Source organism: Martes martes (assembly GCF_963455335.1).
Source record: "Martes martes genome assembly, chromosome: 13".
Lineage (NCBI taxonomy): Eukaryota > Metazoa > Chordata > Mammalia > Carnivora > Mustelidae > Martes > Martes martes.
Window position 1 is genome coordinate 91,465,366 of NC_137901.1, and position 19,437 is coordinate 91,484,802.

The 19,437-nt window shown below is 56.6% G+C and overlaps 1 protein-coding gene across 1 annotated transcript in view; it reads right to left on the reverse strand.

Moving 5' to 3' along the window:
- RIMBP2 (RIMS binding protein 2) overlaps positions 1-14,898 on the reverse strand; it is a gene marked incomplete at both ends in the record, with an annotated part of 78,944 nt that extends 64,046 nt beyond the window's left edge. Inside the window, one exon of the mRNA XM_080822166.1 lies at positions 14,824-14,898. The remainder of the gene's footprint in view (positions 1-14,823) is intronic.
- Between the last annotated feature and the right edge of the window lie 4,539 nt (positions 14,899-19,437).

Here is a 19,437-nt window from a genome sequence, read left to right on the forward strand (position 1 = left end):
GAGGTCAGCATGCAAAGGCCAGCTCTCACTCCTGCCCATTCCCTCAGCCTCATGCAGCTAAGGCCACAGGTTACGGATCCTGGGCTACCTAGTGGGGAGTGCTCCAAGCCCTTTAGGACAATTTACGGCCTGTCACCCTCCCATTCATCTAGGAGGCAGGCACACTAATGGGGGAAACTGAGGCACAGGGAGGTTCTTCTGGCTCATCACACAGCTGGCGAAGGGCTGCCCCAGATTCGAGTCAGGCTAGAGGGAGCCTCTGAACTTCAGGCTTTGGTGCCGTCTGCTGGCGCCCCGGCGCGGACCATTGCAACCATTCCCTGCAGGTGCTGGCGGGGACCGCACAGATACCGCACGGATGGATAGTGGAGGCGCGCCTTTGGCGTTTCGGGACAATACAGGGCCGAGCGCGACATTTAAGAGCCACACCGCACAGGTTCAAATCCCAGCGCTGAACCTGGGCCCGTGACTTAACCTCTCTCTGGGCTTCACCTTCTCCCCCAGATCAATTATGCATTAGCATCACTAGCCATTTATAAATGGTTAATTAACAACACACTAAGTAACCGTTGGTGATTGCTAATTATGAATCGGCGCCTGCTCCGTGCAGGTGTGATGCGGGGTGGTATCTCGCATCTCGGAAGACTGGTGTCCCCTTTCACTCTGAGCCTAGGGAGCCCCATGCCTGTCAAGTCACGGTGCCCTCAGGCCGCTTCAGCGCACGCGCGGAGGAGGAGGAGCCTGCGGGAGAAGAGCCTCCTTGGGGGAGGAGCCTGCAGGTGGAGGAGCCAATGGTGGGAGGAGCCTGCACAGGGGAGGAGCCTGCACGGGAGGAGGAGCCTGCACCGGGGAGGAGGCGCCTGTGCAGGGGAGGAGTCTGTGGGGGAGGAGGAGCTTGCACAGGGGAGGAGCGTTGGGGGGTAGGAGGAGCCTGTGGAGGAGTAGTCTGTGCAGAAGGAGGAGCTTGCACTGGGGAGGAGGAGCCTGTGCAGGGGTGGAGCCTTGTGGGAGGAGGATCCTGCGGGGGAGGAGGCGTTTGCACGGGGGAGGAGCCTGTGGGGGAGGAGGAATCTGTGCAGGGGAGGAGTCTGTGCGGAACGAGGAGCTTGCACTGGGGAGGAGGAGCCTGCGTAGGGGAGGAGCCTTGTGGGAGGAGGAGGAGCTTGCACGGGGGAGGAGGAGCCTGCGTCGGGGAGGAGCCTTGCGGGAGGAGGAGGAGCTTGCACGGGGGAGGAGGAGCCTGCGTCGGGGAGGAGCCTTGCGGGAGGAGGAGGAGCTTGCACGGGGGAGGAGGAGCCTTGCGGGAGGAGGAGGAGCTTGCACGGGGAGGAGCTTGCGTGGGGGAGGAGGAGCCCGCGCAGGAGGAGGAGCCCGCACAGCAGGAGCCGCTTCCTTCAGGACCACCAGCGGCCGACGCCGCGGCACTGGTAAGACCGCCGCGGAGAAGAGGCCGCACTCCCTGCAGGGCCCCCACCAGTGCGCGCCACCTCGTCTGATGCAGGCGACTGGCTGCTGCGGTCACCGCTGGCCGTGGGCAAGGGACCAGGAGCTGCCGAACCACGTGCTCGAGGCCACACAGCACAGAAACGTCTCCCCGGGCGGCCCTGGGCCAAGCCAGGGTCCGCCCGCCCGCGGACCCTTCCTGGCCTGGGCCCTCTACCGAGCGCCTTCTCCACCGCGAAACTCCGCGGCGGGCGGATCCGCGGTGTCGGCCTCCGGGCGCCAGCCTGGTTCGCACGAACAATTGTGCAGCTGCCTAATGACACTATTGTTCCGGCTAATTTCTGGGCTTCTGTTTATTTTGGAAGCGGGCACTGCCGAATGCAGCCCGGGTACTCTTTATTTAGCTTCGGGAAGGAAGTTATTAGTGGAAGGAGGAAACCATTTTCCTTACGAGGATTCATTAGCAACACGGACCGAACTCGGAGACGGTCCAAGCGCGCCGCCGCAGGCTTGGCGGCCGCGGGGACATCGCGGGCCGGCAGGCTCTCCGTGGATTCCTGACGGGTCAGACGGACGGGAAGCACCGGCTTCGAAATTTCAGGGTCACTGTGGAGTGGTTGCCAGAATGCCCACGTGTGTACAAATGCATGCCCCTCGTGTGGAGAGATGGTCGCGGCTGTGGTGCCCCAGCAGGGAGGACAGAGGCACAGGCGCTCTGACCACTGGGGTCCCATCAACACCCCCTCCGTCCCAGCGGCTTCCCCGGCATCTGCTGCCCTGCTCAGTGGCCCCGCTCCAGAGGCGTCTCCACTGGCCACATCCACACCCTCGCTTCCCACTCTGCAGTCCCGCTTCCCCCATCAGTCAGCTGACACCCCCTGCCTGACACCCCCAGGAGGACGGGGAAGCAAGGGGCCATCCAGCCCATGGCCACCCCTTGCTCCGGGGACCCATCCCTTGACAGGTACACTGCTCCTGCCCAGGAGCCTGACACCAGGCCGGCTCCCCTCCTTCCCCCCACTGCTCCCTGCTCCTGCGGGGCCTCTAGACTGGGGATGGCTGCTGCTCTGCTTGTACTCTTTCCCGGGCGGATATCCCACATCGCGACTGTAGCTGCCATTTATAAACTCGCGCTCGGGAATGAAATCCTCGTCTCCTCACTTGTAGCCAACTGCCCACTCACCCTCTCCACATGAAGGGACAGGAGGAATCTTAAATTTAGCCTGTCCAAAATGGAGTTCTGGACTTTCTCTCCCAAACCACTTCCTCCCCAGTCTGCCCATCTCAGCAATGACACCATCATTCACGTAGTTCCACCTCAGTACCGCTGTCCCTTCCTGCTCAACGTCCAGAGTTTGCGAAGTGCTTCCATGTACCCACCATCTTCCATATCGGCCACCGCCAGGCCAGCTACCGTCCCCTCTGCCCTGGGCCATAACCACACACATAGGTGGTCTTCCTGGCCCCACCAGATTCGCCCCAGCAGAGCCGCGAGGCACTCTCCAGGGCAGAAGTCACCCCCGTGGCTTTACGTGTCTGCCCAACTGGGTAGGGATGTCCAGGGAGCTGGGGAAGCGTTATTTCTGGGTACATCTGGGAGGCATTTCCAAAAGACAATGGCACCAGAGTGGGTGGAAGAGGAAAGGAGACACCCTCCCCTACGTGGGTAGGTTTCATCCACTCCACTGAGGACCCAAAGGACAAAACGGTGGCTAAAGGGGCTATTCACTCTGTCTGCCTAGACTGAGACACATCCATCCTCTCCTGCCCTCAGAAGCCTGTGTTCCTGGTTCTCAGGCTTTCAGACTCAGGTCAGGATTTACAATCAGCTCCCAAATCTCAGTCCTCCCGACTCGGACAGAATTGTGGATGGCAGATCAAGACCTTAGCTGAGATTAAGAGTCAGACATTTAACCGACCAAGCCACCCAGGTGGTCTGAAGAGAGACTGCTCCTGATGGCATCATCTGAGCACCTTGATTCAGCCATACCTGAAGTCCAACCTATCTCTCATACACCCCAATTTATCAACCATGACTTCCTTCTTTTTTTTCTTCAAACTATCTGATATAGGTTTCTATGAACTTTATCCCAAATTGTCCAAACTAAAATATTTTTCAACAGCATTTATGGCTGCCACAAAATGTAATTCCATAATGTCTCATATTATGCACTAAAATTTCATGGCTTTTTATTCTTGCTTCTCAAAATAAAGAGACAGCTGGTGGATCGTGACAGCTTTGGGGCTGTTTCAATTCCTTGTTTGGGGTAAGAAACAGCCAGAAAGCCAAAGGAGCTGTCCAAAAGTAACTGACACCTTCTCAGCAGCAGAAAGAGTATAAACTGGAGGTCAGGGAGGCAGGGTGGGGTGGGGACAGGGTACTCGGTTTACCACGAGAGTCATCACATCAGTGGGCCTCAGCAGGCCCGGTAGATAACCAGCTGCCATGTCTCTCCACCAGTCAGATGAAGAAGTCCTAAGCTCAAAGTCATCGGCAGGATATTACCTTAGCCACTGGGTACCCATTGTGTATGGAGCTGGAGACCCAGGGGTCCAGCAACAGAACCAGCAAGGGGGTGTCCCTGGAACTCCAGGCAGATGGCCAGTTCAGGGGACACGGACCTTCCACCCCAGGAAGGAGCCAGGAGACAAGCTCCGGGATCAGGTGGGAAGGAAGGGGAGTGATGTGGGAAACCACATTCCCGCACAGGAGTTCCCAATCCCACATGTGGGGCCGCAGCAACTCAGCCCCCCTCGGTGCTTACTGTAGATCATCCCCCATGTACTTCTTGTCTCTCCGTAAGCAGGTTGCTGGCATGGTCTTCCCAGCCCCACACATCAGAAGCCTCACAGTCACCTAAGCACAAGTTCTGGAAGGAGTGTTGTGCTAAGTACTTCATATACACAACCCACTGAATCTTTGCAACAATCTTGGGGGCAGGCAATATTTTTACTCCTGTTTATAGAGAAGGAAACTGAGGCCCAGAGAAGTTAAGTAACCTGCCCAAGGTTGCCCAGCCAGGAAATGATGAAGCAAGGACTTGAACTCAGGGAACCCAGCTCCCTGACCTGGGCGCATATCTCTTCACTCGTCATCTCACTGCTCGGTGGGATGTTTCCTCAGGGACCCTTCCCATGTGCATGACACGTGCTGATATGCCACAGGCCTCCCAGGACAGGATCAATGTGAGACCTTTTCATGCAGTGTCTTCGAAGCCCTCAGGCTGTGAGACACGCTCCGTCCTCCGCCACAAGGCGAGGTGCGGGCCGTGTGGCCAGGGCAAGAGAGAGCAGCCTGCATTTCTCCTGGGAGGTAGTTCACATCATGGTTCCTAGGATTTCCTGTGGTCGTCCTGATTCCAGCTGTCCCATGGAGCGCTAGGACCCACGTGTTCTCACAGAGAGCCCGAAAACCCCCGGCTTTCACAAAACCCAAAACCCCACAAAATTCCTAATATTTGGCTTTGCTTCCCTTTATATATAGCTTCCCAGTTCCAAGGGCACGTGCCCCGTTCCACAGGAACGTTTCATGTCCAAGAAGTACTGAGGTTTATGCACCGCGGCAAGAGATGCTTGTCTGAAATGCTCAGCATGCGGCAGGAGTTATTTTTAAAGCGGAAACATTTATAGCCGGCTGTTGACATCAGCACCGGCATTCTGGTGGCCTCAAGATGCCGCTTCCGCAGGATGCTCGGACACTAGACAGAGGGCACACACAGGGAGCAAACTGCACTGTCTCCTCGACGTTAGATCAAAGGGGTCTGTGTCTTCCGCTTTGGATCCTGCCCTGTGTGAGCAAAGAAATGAAGGAGAAAATAATCTCCCTTAATAGGCGTTTCCCGTGACACGTTTGATGCCTTATGCGTGGGCTCTGGTACGCACCGTGGTAACGACAAGGCCTCTCTGTGCACGATTTCCCTCCACGAAACATCTGGTGGAAGGAACCCCAGCACTGACTGAGCTCACGTCTGCAGACACAAGCTGTTTGTTTGTCTTCTGTGTCCTGTGGCTTCCTGTTCCATCTTTGCAAGCCAGATTCACTCATAACGGGAATTAGCATGCAAACGGAGCCGTGTGCGTTCTGGAAGGGGAAACATGGCTTTGCCAGAGTGTCTTAGCGGGGAGCCCCTTTGACAAAACTGGGAGCTTCCCTGACTCCCCATCTGCCCTTAGTGGATGGGCCCTTGACCCCGATTGCCCCCAGTGGAGGCGGAGACGCAGGGACAGCGACACTCAGCTTGTGCGGTCAGTCAGAACCCTTCTGGAGCGGGTGGCCGCGTCGGCAGCGGGGCGGACAGTACAGCCAGCCAGACCATGCTCACAGGACAGTCCCGCCCTTTCTGGGCCCCAGCATGCTAATCTGTCAAACAGAGGAAGAAGCCTGCCTTCCCAAGGTTGTTGCAAGGACCGGATGAAATATTAGATTCAAGGTGACCCGCCCAGAGTCATGTTTAATGAAATTCTTGGTGAGCTCCAACTGTGCCATCTTATTATCTGTTTTCCATGTTTTCTTCCTTTTCATTGTTCTAGCTCTCCTTCCCTGCCTATTTTGGATTGCCTGAGTGCTTCTTAGCATTTCCTTTTCATGTATCTACTGAGTGTTGGGCTATAAATTTTTATCTAATTTTTAGTGGTTGCCCCCAGGGATCTCAGGATACACATTTAAATAATCTACTCAGAATTGTAATTTTCCTCTCCAAGTGGAATGTAGAAACACGAGCACAGCTCGGTATCTTTACTTTCCCTCTTTGTGTAGTGGTTGTTGTGGGTACAATTACATCTATATACACTGAAAACCATGAAGATCCTCTCAGTGATGAGAGTCTTGACTTACAACACAGATGAGTCCTGGGGAGGTGACCTATGAGAGGTTTAGGGGATGAGTAGGAGTTGCTTTGAAGCGGGATGGACAGGGGATTCTATGCAGAGGGGATCGTGTGTGCAAAGGTCCTGTGGTAGTAAGATCGAGGCAGGTGCCAGGGTGAAGGAAGACTGGTGTGACTGGGGACATGAACATGATGGCCACGATGAGGGGAAAAAGGATGGCATGTCTCTGGATACAACAGCTGGGTGGGTAGGGAAATGGGAAAGCAACAGCCTCGGTTTCTTATTTCAGGGACTGTGGGCTTGGGCCAAAGCACAGTCTGCTCCCTGGACATGTGCTTTCATGTATCCAAACATCATTACGGAATACTTATTCTGTGCCAGATGCTTGGATGCTTGCAATAGAATAATGAACAAGAGAAAGGATTATTTTTGCTCTCGTGAAACTTACATTCTTCGGGGTGGGGGGGGTAGGCAGGAATGCAGGAAGTAAGCCAGCTATCTAGCAAGTGAATGAGAGTTTCAGGGATCGATAAAGGATGATGGCGAGGCAGGGGGGCGTACAATGGGAGAAGGATGTAGTAGAGACTCTACTCAAGCTGGTAAGGGAGATGACATTTGGCTGAGACCCCTGTGATGACAAGGGGTTGGTGGAGGACAGTTTCGGGGAGAGCTCAGTGAGGCAGGAGGCAACTTGGGGTGGGTAACTGTGGTGCAGGGTGCATAGGAGGGGGTGGTAAGAGGTGCAGGAAAGGGGCAGATCTGGTGGATGCAATCCCCTGCACTCCCGTGCACCCCCAGGAAGACAGGCTGAAGCCCTCCCTCAGGTACACATTTTGGCCCCTAGGTGTGGCCCCGACTCTTCTGTCAACGATCGCGGGGTGATCCGCAGTCTACCTGCGGCCATGTCTGCCGTCAAGGAGAACACCGTGTGCGATGCACAGGGCACATCCTGGGGCTTCACGGGTCTGCGTGGACTCCCAGAAGGGAGGCCCCGCAGGAGCGTGCGCAGGCGCCGCACGGGAACATGCAGGGCTGGGACCCAGACAGGCCGTTTGGGCGCAACGTGCATGGGCACCTGCTCCCCTCTCCACGCCCACCCTCCTGGGTGTTTCTTAACCTGATGGAGGGGCCCCACATCCCACCGCTGTTTCGATTTTCATGTTCCTGACGACCGTGATGCTGAATACCTAACCTGCCAGGCAGCTCAGGTTTCGGATGGGCGGGCTCCGCACCGGGCACAGAACAGGGACTCGTCAGCCCTGCCCCAGGGAGACAGTTGTCAACCGCATGGCGCAGGGGCTGAGGGGCTGAGTCTCAGAAGGGGACCCGGTTCCACCTCCTGCCCGATGCAGAACAGGACACGTGTGTGTCCCACTGCGCCCACTAGCGACTGCGGGTGCTCCGCCTCTTGCAAAGCCTCTCCCTGCAGAGCTGAAGGCAGCCGGGGAAGCCTTCAGAGCAGCCGCTTTCCCGTTTCTGGCTGGTATCTGAACACGGAGATCAGGCTCTCGCCGCTTGGATCAGCCCCATCAAAGGTTTTGCTGGAGACGGAGCCCTCCCCGTTATTCTCATGTCGCAGAAACCCCTGGAGGGTGTGATCGGAGCCTGAGTACCAGAACATAGAAAACGAGCCGCAAACATTAATTACAGCGGATGATGGCTGCAGGCGGGTCTGGGCTCGTGGGCATAGGGCTGAATCTCCCTGAGCAGGTACCGGGAAAAGGAGGGCGTGGGGAAGGAGCTGCCAATAAAGGAAGATTAATTGTTACTGGGAGAGTCACTTATTAAGCCCAGATAAGCAGTAATTCATTAACAGAAAATAAGCCTTAGATTATCTACATTTAAAAGGACTAATCTGTTGACGATAAGAACAGAACCTAGTCCTGAACATTTTTCCTCCTTTTCCTTTAAATCAGAAAATATAACGCACTAAGTTTAATTAATTGAGAACGCTTCTGTGTACCTGGGTCCGACCTCCAGACCTGGCACAGGGTGCTGTGGTTCTGGTCCTGTTGCTGGAAGGGAGACTGACACAGCCTCCCTTGTACCTGCCGCCGGCCTCGCTCATGTCGGACCAAGAGCACTCAGGAATCTCAAGTAACAGCACATTCTGATGAGGCCGTATCACACCCAGCCCCACTCCGCAGTCTCGCTGGAGAGGCCTGCGACCAGGTGCGGGCCTCACTCCATCCCATCTGCCGGGCCCTCCCTCCAGGCACCGCCACACTCACAGGCTCTGAGTGGACACGAATGTGGGGAGACACTGCCCACCCCACCACGGCCATCCAGCGGCTTCCCTCCTAGGCTGCGGCCCCATTCCGGGAAGCTGCCCCCAGGCCACCAGGGGATGTAGCCACACCTGCTGGGCCCTGTCTGCTTCGTGGCCTCTGTCAGCCATGACCAGGCTGAGCTCTTTGGGGCAGGCCACTCTCCCCTGCCGGGCCTCTTGTCCTGTTCTCAACTACAGATGGATGTTGTTCCGTCTAACAAACAACACTGCCTGCCGGGCCCTGAGCAAGAAGGCAGAGGAGAGGAGCCGGCTGTGCCCGGCAGGACACGTCCGGGCAGCAGGAGGTCCACGTGGAAAGCACTCAGGCCTTCTTGCACAGTCCTCGAGTCTGAGATGCTGGAGGACAAGACTGCCCAGCTCGCTCCAGGTCGGATACCTGCGCCAGGACCTCTGGGCACGGAGCTATGCAGGTTGGCACGGGGCACCCCAGCCGGGCCATGCACATGGTAGGAACCGTGAGTTCACCAGCACTTCGTCCTCGTGGAGATACCCCGTCCGTCTGTGCCAGAGGGAGACGGCCCCCCGCGTGTTTGCAGCGCACCCGCACACCCCAGACAGGCGATCCTCCCCGACAAGTATCCTTGGCTGCAGGCCCCCACCTGCACCGTGGCTCCCCATGACACAGAGCGCATCGGCAACGGCAGACCTCTCGCTGGCTTGCCCTGCATTCACTTGGTTACTAACCTACTCCATCGGCAGATATGTACCGAGTGCCCACTGTATGCCAGATTTTGTCCTAGACGCCAGAACATTCTGTCTTCGGGAGGTTAGCTTTGGTAGGGAAAACAACACATGAGTGAACAAAACAAACAGGATGGGTGTTTTTGAAGAGAATGGAATTGGGCATGGTGGTGGGGACAGGCAGGACAGTGGCTCCTCTAGACGAGAGGGTCGGGAGACGTAGTACACTAGACGAAGTGACACGAGACCAAGACAGCGACAAACAGCATTCCAAATCATAAATGCAAAGGCCCTGGGGTGGAAACAGGTGTATGTTCTAGAAAGAAAAGGCCAGCATGGCTGGGCACAGGGTGAAGGGGGTCAGGGTAGGAGTGGGGGTCACGGTGGGGGACGGAGTGTGGGGTCCTGTGGTAAGAGTTCAGATTTTAATCTCTGTGCAATAAGCAGCGATTGCTAGGGGTAAGCAGCAATTTCTTGTTCTTTTACCAGTGTGGCTGTGGCCACAGGGCAGCGAACAGGGTCTCAGGGATGACTCGGGTAGGGCATGTCGGAAGGCCTCTGTAAAGCTGAGCAACTGTAGTGAACAGGTCGCTAGGAAGTGACTAGTTCCACGGGCAGACTTAAGAGTATCCTGTGCCCATCATTCAGCCGCGCTTACTACATGGTTTCTCTATGCCTGTGTGGGCACTGGGCATATATTGACATGCAGAGAAGATATGGGACCTGCCCCATGGCACGCACTGTCTCCTGGAGGGTGACTGGGACAAAAGCAATCAGACAAGAGGCACAGCAAGTGCAAAGGCCCTGGGCTGGAGGGGGGCACACCCATGGGAAGCGCTGGCAGGAGGCCAGCAGGGCTCAGCCTGCAAGACCTGACCTTTCCTGGTTCCTGTCCTCCTGACTTCAGCTGCTTCCTAGTTCTGAAACTCTGGCCCCTCGTGTTCCTCAGACATGCCAGGTACCCACCCCCGTCTCAGCCTTTGTGCCCGCTCTGCATGCTCCCTCCTTCCCTGCACCCGGGTCCCCGCCCAGATGTCCCGCCATCTGGGAGGCCTTCCCCGAGCGCTGCAGACAGAGAAGAGCCTGCATCTTTCCCTCATACCCGTCACACCCCCTGACACATGCGGTAATTTGCTAACTTGGTGTGAATAAGGCTGTGGACTTAGGTCGCTTTTGTCCAGTGCCTGGAGAGTGTGGCACATGTTAGGTGCTCATTAAATATGCTGGATGAACGGGGGTGCCCTTAGATGTGGGCTCCGCTGGTCTCTCTCCAGGCCAAGGCAGCAGCTCCGGGAGGATCCAAGGTGCCGGAAACCCGCGTCCTCCAATCAGCCTTCAGGCCCCGCTCTTCCGGCTGTTCAGGCGCCAAGTCCCCTGAGAGGCAGGAAGGCCTGCGCGGGAGCCGTGTGCCGGTGGACTCATGATTTACATAACGCGTTACAGACCATTGGAGGCAAGCCGCACGGCGTCCTGAGCTAGACTGAGTTCTCAGTGATATTTGGAAACAAAAGCCAACGTATGAATGTGAGCGGTAGACTCATTATCGGTGGGGACTGACCTGAAATGCATGCTGGCACAGCGTGGGGCTGCGGTCACCCCTCATTCGCATAAAACGGGCATGTTGCATCTGCAGAGCGTTGGGTCCCCTCGGGCCCCCTTCACTCAGGGGCTCGGACGACGGCGTCAGCTACACAGCGATATAATTTAGTCAGCTGTGACTGCCAGACCGCCAAGTGACCAGACGTTGTGACTGCATCTGACCATCACCCTTGACCCTGAATGAATCCCTTCCACCTCACGCCTCATCTGTAATGGAACAGAGCCACCTTCTTGATGATTATTAGTGGGATGGTCTCCAGAACGAGCACAGAGGCTCCTTCTGCACAGAGGATCCCATGGTCACAGTGCACCCCACCTCCAGCAAGGTGATCCTGACCCCACAGAGCCGGTTTTCTGCATCGCAGCGGAACTCACAGTCTGGCCCTCAGTGTCACCCTCATCACCACACTGGTCACTGGTTCCACGCCCCACATCCAGGCCTCAGCACACTGTGTTGATTCCCCCCTGGAAGCCCCCCAAAACGCCCACCTCTCGCTCTCCGCTGCAGCCCCCGTGGACGCCACCCTCACCTGTGTCTGGAGCGTGGCCCCTCGTGGGTCCCCTGCTCCTCACGCCAGTCTTGGTGTGCCCCGGAGTGACTGTCACAAACAGGAAGCACGCCCACACTCCCGCAGCACCGGCCGCAAGCTGACCACACCATGTGCGCCGACTCGGAGTCCCTGCCTGAGTTGATCCGGAGCTCGGCGAGGACCCCACTGCTCCTGCAGCCCACCGGAGGACAGAGCAACAAGGAACAAAGCCAGTCCCCTGACAAAGCCATCCGATGCCAGCCCATGGCCAGCAGGCTCCGGGACCCCCTGCCGGGCCCAGAGGAAGTGCTCAGCCGCATCCAGCCAAGATGACAAGCTACGCTAAGCTGGCCCACAGACTCCTGAGCAGCGCGGGGGCTAGCGCTTCAAGCCACTGGGCGTGGGGATGGTTGTTACGCAGCAGTACTGTGATGATTCCTGACAGATACAATGTGTAAGGACCCGCAGAACACATTCTGCTTTGTCCTGTGAGACTCTGCCCCAGCGAACCCCAGTCCAGGGCATTTCCACCTGATACCCCACCCCCACTGCCGGGTGGCCGCCCTGCTGGTCCTTGCACATGGCCTGCCTCAGGCGCCAGGCCATCTGTGCTCCCCGCTGCCTAGAGCGCTGCTCCCCTGAGTACTGACAAGGCCCCCCCGTGCAGTGGGCATGTCTAGGAGAGTCCCTCCCCACAGAGACACTGCAGCCCTTCCTGTTCCTTCCCCCGATCCGTGTCCTTTCAGGGTCCCCAACATTCTGTCTCAGGCACGTAAGTTTTCATCTTTGCTGACTTTCTCTGTGGGTGCCATGCTGCCAACTGCGCTGTCCCCCGGGCCTGGACCGGTAGCAGGAGGTCAGTGCTCAACCAACACCTGTGGCTGGACGGAGGGCCAAACTGTCCTACAACCAGCCACCTGGGGACTCGGGAACAGCAGTGTGTCTCGTCAGCGTAGATGCTGCTGAGACACACTCGAGTACGCCCGTGTCCCCGATGCAGACACCAGGGCTGTGGCCAGCATGCACGAGGCTGCCCGTGCCATGTCACTGTGTACAGATCCCAGTGTTGTGTGCGTTCTGCCGTCTCTTGGTAATTTTAGATTCCACAGACCAGGAATGGGTCTGAGCATTACTTTTCCAGGTCTCTAATTCCCAACACGCAGAAGTTTTCTTGGGTTCTTGCAGCGCAATCCAGCTTCGGCAGTTTTCCTGTTTTGCTTGCTAACAGGGCAAGAAGGGGCTGAGAAAGCCGTTGGCCCTTCTTCCCGGAGAAAAGCCCCCGAAGGTTGGAGGCACAGAGTAGCCCAGAGAGAGGGCATCCTCAGAAGTCGCTATGACATGGATCTTCTGTGTCTCCAACGGAAAGTTCTAGTCTTTCTAAGTTAGAGGGGCTTCCCACACCAAGACAAGTGTGTGCAGCTGCCGTGTTCTCCTGAAAAACCAGCTCCCCTCTCTCTGGGAGCCAGAGTTAAGTAACCGCTTGGATCTCCTTTTACACCGGGGCTGCCAGGAAACTCAGGCCCCATGGGCACCTTGGATGCAGTGCCTGCGTCAACTCTCCCAGCCGCCCGCTGCCTGCCCCACGCGGATCCAGCTGCCCTTCCTCGTCCCACGTGGGCCACGGCATCCGGAGACTGACCACAGACTCCCAAAGAAGAGTGACAAAAACACGAAGGCACATAATGAAGTCATCAGTTACTAGCTTTAAAAGTCTGCAGATCAGGAGGGATTTCAATGGGGTTAAACAGTATTGGTTTGGATTATGGGGGGGCCAGGGGGCAGGGGTTCTAGCCAGTTTCAGTATTTTTCTAGCTGGATTGTCTTAGAAAATAGCCCCAAATTCAGTCCTAGGTGTTTCACTAAAAGCTTTTAGATCTTGAAAGGAAACAAATATATCCTGTTTGCAATTCCGTAAAAGCCAGCAATGGGTGTGGTTCTGTGAGCGGATGGCTGGGCTCGACCCCAAACAGGCTCACAGGTCAGCATCTTTGCTTCCCCTGCACCTGGGCCCCTCCCCTCCCACACGGCCATCACCACTGATGAGCTCTGCCACCCAGATAACAAAAAAGGCTAATTCTGAATAGCCTATTATTACGACAAAAATGATAGAAGCAGCATGAAAATCACGGTGCTTTTCAGTCGGTACCAGTGGAGGCGACGTGTATGCATCACACAGTCACCGTGTTGGAGGGAGATTCTGTCCGAGACACAGGGAGCCCCCTCAGCCCCTACCCCGGCCCGTCCTCCCCGCCCATGTGCAAAATGTGCAGCTCATGTCAGGCTCCACAAATCTGCTGGACATTCACTTTCTTGGCCGTGGACCCACCCCCAGGAAAAGGACAAGCCCGTTTGAATTCCCATTTCTTCTTGCTCTCACTTTCCTCCCCGGTCAAAACCCCTGAGGAAGAGCCACGCTTGCTTCCGACGTGGCCGCCTCCCTTGACCGGGCTGGTCCCGCCACCCATGTACCCACAACACCCACCACGTCGTCCCGAGCTCGGACAGCAGGGTGGGATGGCCACAGACAGTCGTCTGTGTGCTGCAGAAATGCATGATTGCGTGGTCGGGCCTCATCCCTGTCCCTGCTATTATAAATCCAGAGCAAATGGTGGACAGCAGGGCAGTCAGGTCCAGCCTGGGCCCTGCTTCGAGGAGGTCACAGCAGGCACAGGCAGAGCCCGGGTTTCAGTAAATTTACAAGGGTATGTAATCATCACACAAATTCTAGAACATTCCATCACCCCAAAGCAAAGCAGTCGCTCTACATTCCCATCTCACTCCAGTGCCCACCAGCCACGAGTCTGCGCCCCTCCGAGAGCCCACAGTTTCCCCCGAGAGGAGGACGGTCCCTGATGAGGGAGGGCCGAGGCTGCTGCACTCACTGTCGGTACCACACTACGGGACCAGAGGTGATGATTAATTTGGTCTCCCACGTGTAAAACAATGTTTCCTCCGTGAGAATTCATTCAGCGGACTCCATGCCGTCAGCAGCCGCTCAACTCCCCCATTAAATATCGACGGGGAGCCCAGCTCCTCGGAAATGCCGGAAGAGCCTCCCTGCGCCCTGATGCAGCAACCTTCTGACTGAGCGCTTCTCTTTCTAACAAAGGTGAGGAACAGTTTAAAATTCACGAGGTGTGACAAGCCCACATAGACGCCCCTGGTCCTCAGTGGGAGGACACCCCGTTCCCACTCCGAGCCCCACCCGCCGGCTCTCACTCAGCTGCATTTAGCGTCCTAAGAAATGGGAATGCACGAGCGGCTCCACGGGATGGCTTCCAGAAACAACTGGATTTGGGTCTTTATCGTTTTGATACCATCCTCATGGCGCAGACAGCCCTGACAACCCTAAATCCGGGCGATGGCATCAGAGCCTCAAGCCCTCTCCGCTCTGTGATCCCGCAGCCCCTCGTCCCGCACCAGCCCTGAAGAAGCCGGGTGCCCGCTTCCTACCTTGAGGACCTGTTCTAGGTTCTCCAGCTTGGCTTGGAGCTGATGCTTCTCCTTCACGGCCAAGTCGCGTTCTCTGGTCACTACAGCGAGCGCGTGGCAGAGGCAGGCATATTCCACTCTCACCTACGGGAAGCAAGGGCAGAGAGAGGGGGCTGTTGATGGCACGCACAGAGCTGCACGCATGTCTGGCCCCCAGCTGGCATCGACCCCTTCCTCCTCAGGGTTTTGGGGACTCCTTCCCTCCCTTGTCCTAGATTGTGGACTCTGCGGTGGGTCCAGTCCTGCCCAGATGAATGTGCGTGGACAGTCCGAACCCAGCATTCCTTCCTCCTCCTGCCTCCCCACTCACAGCAACAAAGACTGGCTTGGGAAGGGGACCGTGACCGGGGCCGGGCCAATCAGCACAATCCCATGCCCTGAATATAGTGGTTGGTGGGGAGGGACCCAAGCCCCAGTTGCATCCACGGAGAACGAGACACTGGACTGGTAGAGAAGCCTGGGAAGACTCTCTCCCTCTTTCGTCCACTGGACTTGGAAAGTTGAGGACGTAAGGCTGGAGCTGGAGCCATCATGAGGGGCTCATCTGACTGAGAACAGAGCCAACACGATGGACATAGAATCAAGAGACACAGAGGGAGAAGCAGGATCCTGGGGACATAATTTGAGCACCTAGATCAAGCTGTGCCTGAAGGTAATTGGCCAGTCACGCAGGCCAATAAATTCCCTTTGTTTGCTCACACCACTCTGAACCGTTTCCTGTGTCTTTGAACGGAGAACCCTAACACATATGAGTGATGCCCAAATTGTCCAGGATACTAATTCTTTTGCCTAAAAATTTCACTTTTGTCTTAAACATGGAATAAATGGCAACAAGGCTCCATGTGCTTCAGGATGATGGATGTTCTAATAACCTCAGACCACGGCTCCCAGGACCAGGTTTTGAACTCAGGTGGGAGGCACCGCTAACTCTCCGTCTCTCTCCTGCAGCTTCTTTGAAAGCAGTGAAGGCATGTGAGTGATGAGGGACGATACCTCGGTTCCTTCCCCATTCGTTTTCTCTGTACGGCATATTTGAGCCCCACCACAAGCTTTTAATTTCTTTCCCTCCTCCCCGGATATTACAGCATGAATTATGGCTTCAATAACAGACTGCCACGGGTCGTATTTGTCGGCTCCAAAAGAGGCCCTTTCTGTTCCCAGCACTCTGTGTACAGAGCACGAGTTCAACCTGACAGTTCCTGTGGCACCGGAGGAAAGGACGGCCCCCACTTGGTGCTCCTGAATGGCACGGGGTTGCGGGGAGGTTGTCATTAAGAGCTCAGAGAGAGGTCTGATTCACAGGAGTATTTAAACGCCATTCTGCTCCAGCATGCAACATTAGGCAGCGAGCGTGGAAAAAAAATGCAAATGCTATAGGTGAAAAAGTCATGATCTATTGGAACTCACACTTGAACCCCAACACTAGGGGCATGGGCTCGCTGGAAGCCATCATTTCTCGTGTTCTAACTCATCAAGAGGAACATCCAGGGCTCCGCAGCCAGCCTCCCACAGCCGTCAGCATGCGCCCCAATGTAAATCAGGGCTTGTCTCCCCCGATGGAAACCTCTTGTGGCTTCCACGGAAATTAGAACTGGGTCCAGACTCCTGCACACCTCTGTAGCCTCAGGCCCTCCAGTTGTCCCATCTGACTTACTGTCCCTGTACCCCTCTTACTCAGGCCGCCCTGAGTTTATCCCATAAACAAGCCAAACTCATCCCTACCACAGGGCCTTTGCACATGCTGTCTGCACCACACCAAATACCTACCCACCACCAACCCCACCAATCCTGGCAGGTCTGGCTCCTTCTCATCATTTACGCCACTTCCTCAAACAGGCAGTCCCTCCACACTCCAGGTGACAAACCCTTTCCACGTGTTGGGTCCCAGTGCCCTCGCTGTTTGGCCGTGCTTTATTTCCCACAGGCCTTTCTCACTGTCTGGAATATCTCACTATCTGTATAGCTGTTTACATTTCCCTGCGGTTGCTCCTCATTAGAGTCGAAGTCCCAGTTGGACAGGACTTGTCCTTGTGACCCAGTTCTCTGTCACCGGAGCCTGGAAGAGAGCCCGGTGCAGTCACTGCTCCAGGAATGGAAAGACACCGGGGGAGGACGGGCACATGCAAGGCGGCTGTGTTCCCGGCCAGATGGATTTTGCTGGTCCCTCTTGGTCTATCGTCCACCCCCGCCTGTGGGGTTCCAGGTCTCAGGAGGCCAGTCTCCTAGACCACGTGCTTCTTGATGAGATTTGGCCGGCAGGAGGCACCAGCAGGAAAGCAGGGGAGGGAGGAGAGGCAGGTTGGTGTTGGCGCCCTCGCCAGCAGCCTGCAGGAGTGGTCTGTGCACAGAAGCACTCTCTCGGCAGGCCCGAAGCTGCCGTCCTTGGAACGGCCTACTGGCAGAGCTGGCCGGTGGCGGGTGGCTGGTACTTTGGATCACAGTCCAATTCCTATTCCCGGTTCCCCAACTGATGGGAGAGCCTACCTGTGTCCAGACTCTTTGTGCAAAGCATGCGGTTTCTGCCGAGCGCCTGCTCTCCTTCGGGGAGGCTTTGGGATTTGGGGTGTGCCCGGGAGAGTACGACTGCCATCACACCCTGGGCACTGGGGCTTTGCTGGGCTTCCTGGGACAACCCTTCACGCATGCAGTGATGCCTGGTGCTGCCGGAACTGAGCTCGTCTCTCCGACGGGAAGCTCCAGAGGCTGGAGGCCAGCCCCCCCGGATCTTCCCTCCCCTTGGCTGCCTTTACTTCGTGTCCTTCCCTGATGGACTGTAGCCATGAGCAGGGTTGGGCACTGGGCCCCACGAGTCTTCCCAGCTAATCATGGTGCCTGGCTGGCCTTGGGGACCCCGACATACTGTCCTCCCCTCCCCACCAGCCACAGGTGCACTTGGACAGCCTCTCCCTCTCACCCTCTCCCCGCAGCCCCGCCGGCCACGGCCACCCCTGCCACCACCCTGCTAGAAGGGGCCCACTATTTCCTCCTGGGACTCTGATGGGTTCAATCTAGAAAGACAACCATCCTCCAGCAGCAGAGAAGCAAAGTCCACAGAAATAAGGTTTTTCCAAGAAGCAGAGTCAGACTCTTGCTTTGTCCAGTAGCTGACATGGGATTCGGGCTCCCCGGGCAGGATAACATGAGCATTCCTGTGTTAACCTTCTCCAAGAGCACAGGGCAGCCAGAGATCACAGGCCCAGGGGCACTGTGCGGGGTTCAGGTCCGGCAGGGACCACCCCGACCTGCCCGTGTGTGTCTGGCACCCCTTGGCAGGCGCTGGGCCCACTCTCCCTCAGGAATGTCACACAGAATGGTTAGCATGGACGTGTGTGCCCGAAACCCCAGCACACCCCACATGGAGCCAAAAACGCTGTGCTTTGGTACCTAGAAACACTGCAGGTCACTGCAGTAACGTAACAGAAAGGGATAATATTGGGGGGAAAACCCGTGTTGTATTGGTCTTGAAGTCAGTGCTTTGAAGGGGAGTGGAGGACGGTGAGGGAGAAAAGGTAGGGACATCTGGACAACTAGGAATGGTCTAGTTCTTGGCATTTAACAGACCTCATCTCACCCCAGGATTTCGGGATTTCTCTGACCAAAAATTCACCGTAGCGTCCCCTGTATGTTTATCAGAATGAGTCAGGTCATTCGTCTGGTCTCTCCAAGGATGGACAGAAGGTGTGTTGGCAGAGAGGGGAGGTGAGTGAAGGGGGTGACTGGGGATTGAGGTGGGCTGAATTGTGACCCCACGGAGACGTCCACGCCCATGTCCCGGAACCAGCAAAGGGACTCTGCCAAGATGACTGAGTCAAGGGCCTTGTCCTGGATGGTCCCACTGGAGCCAGTGGGATCATGAGGGTCCTCACAGGAGAGAGACAGGAGCCTCAGGGTCAGAAAAGGCCGATTTTTGAAGATGTGGTTCTGTTGGCTTTGGGTGGAGGAAGGCCCACGAGCCCAGGTCTGTGGGCGTTTCCAGAAGCTGGAGAAGGTGAGCAGATGGCTTCTTTTCCTCAAGGGACGCAGCCTGCCCACACTTAGGCCTCAGGACCCTTGAAGCCAGGCAGCCTGGTGACCCAGGTGGAGACTCCGTGTGACACGGAGCCGAAATCTCTGAGGGCAGCCGCCCTTCCGAAACACAACCCTTCCTGAGAAAGCCTTGTCTCTTCCTCTTCTTGTGGTAACAGTGAGGATGCAGGGACGGACCAGCCACGCTGTCCTGGAGATCACAACAGTCATGGCACAGGGCACCTGGGTGACTCATTCGGTGGCACATCTGTTCCGGTCAGGATCCCGGGGTCCTGGGATGGAGCCCTGTGTTGGGCTCCCTGCTCCGTGGGGAGTCTGCTTCTCCTTCTGCCTCCCCTCCCGCTGCTTATATACTCTCTCTCTCTCTCTCTAATAAAATAAAATCCTAAAAAAACCCCACACTAGTCATGGCCCAAGAAGGATGGCCCTGGGAGGGGGGGTGGGGCAGGAGCCACGGCCTCATCCTGGGCTCAGGACATCCTGCTGCAGGAGAACAGTAACACCCCCGAGTGTTCAGGCCACCGCTCGGGTCCCCGCTATGTGCAGCTG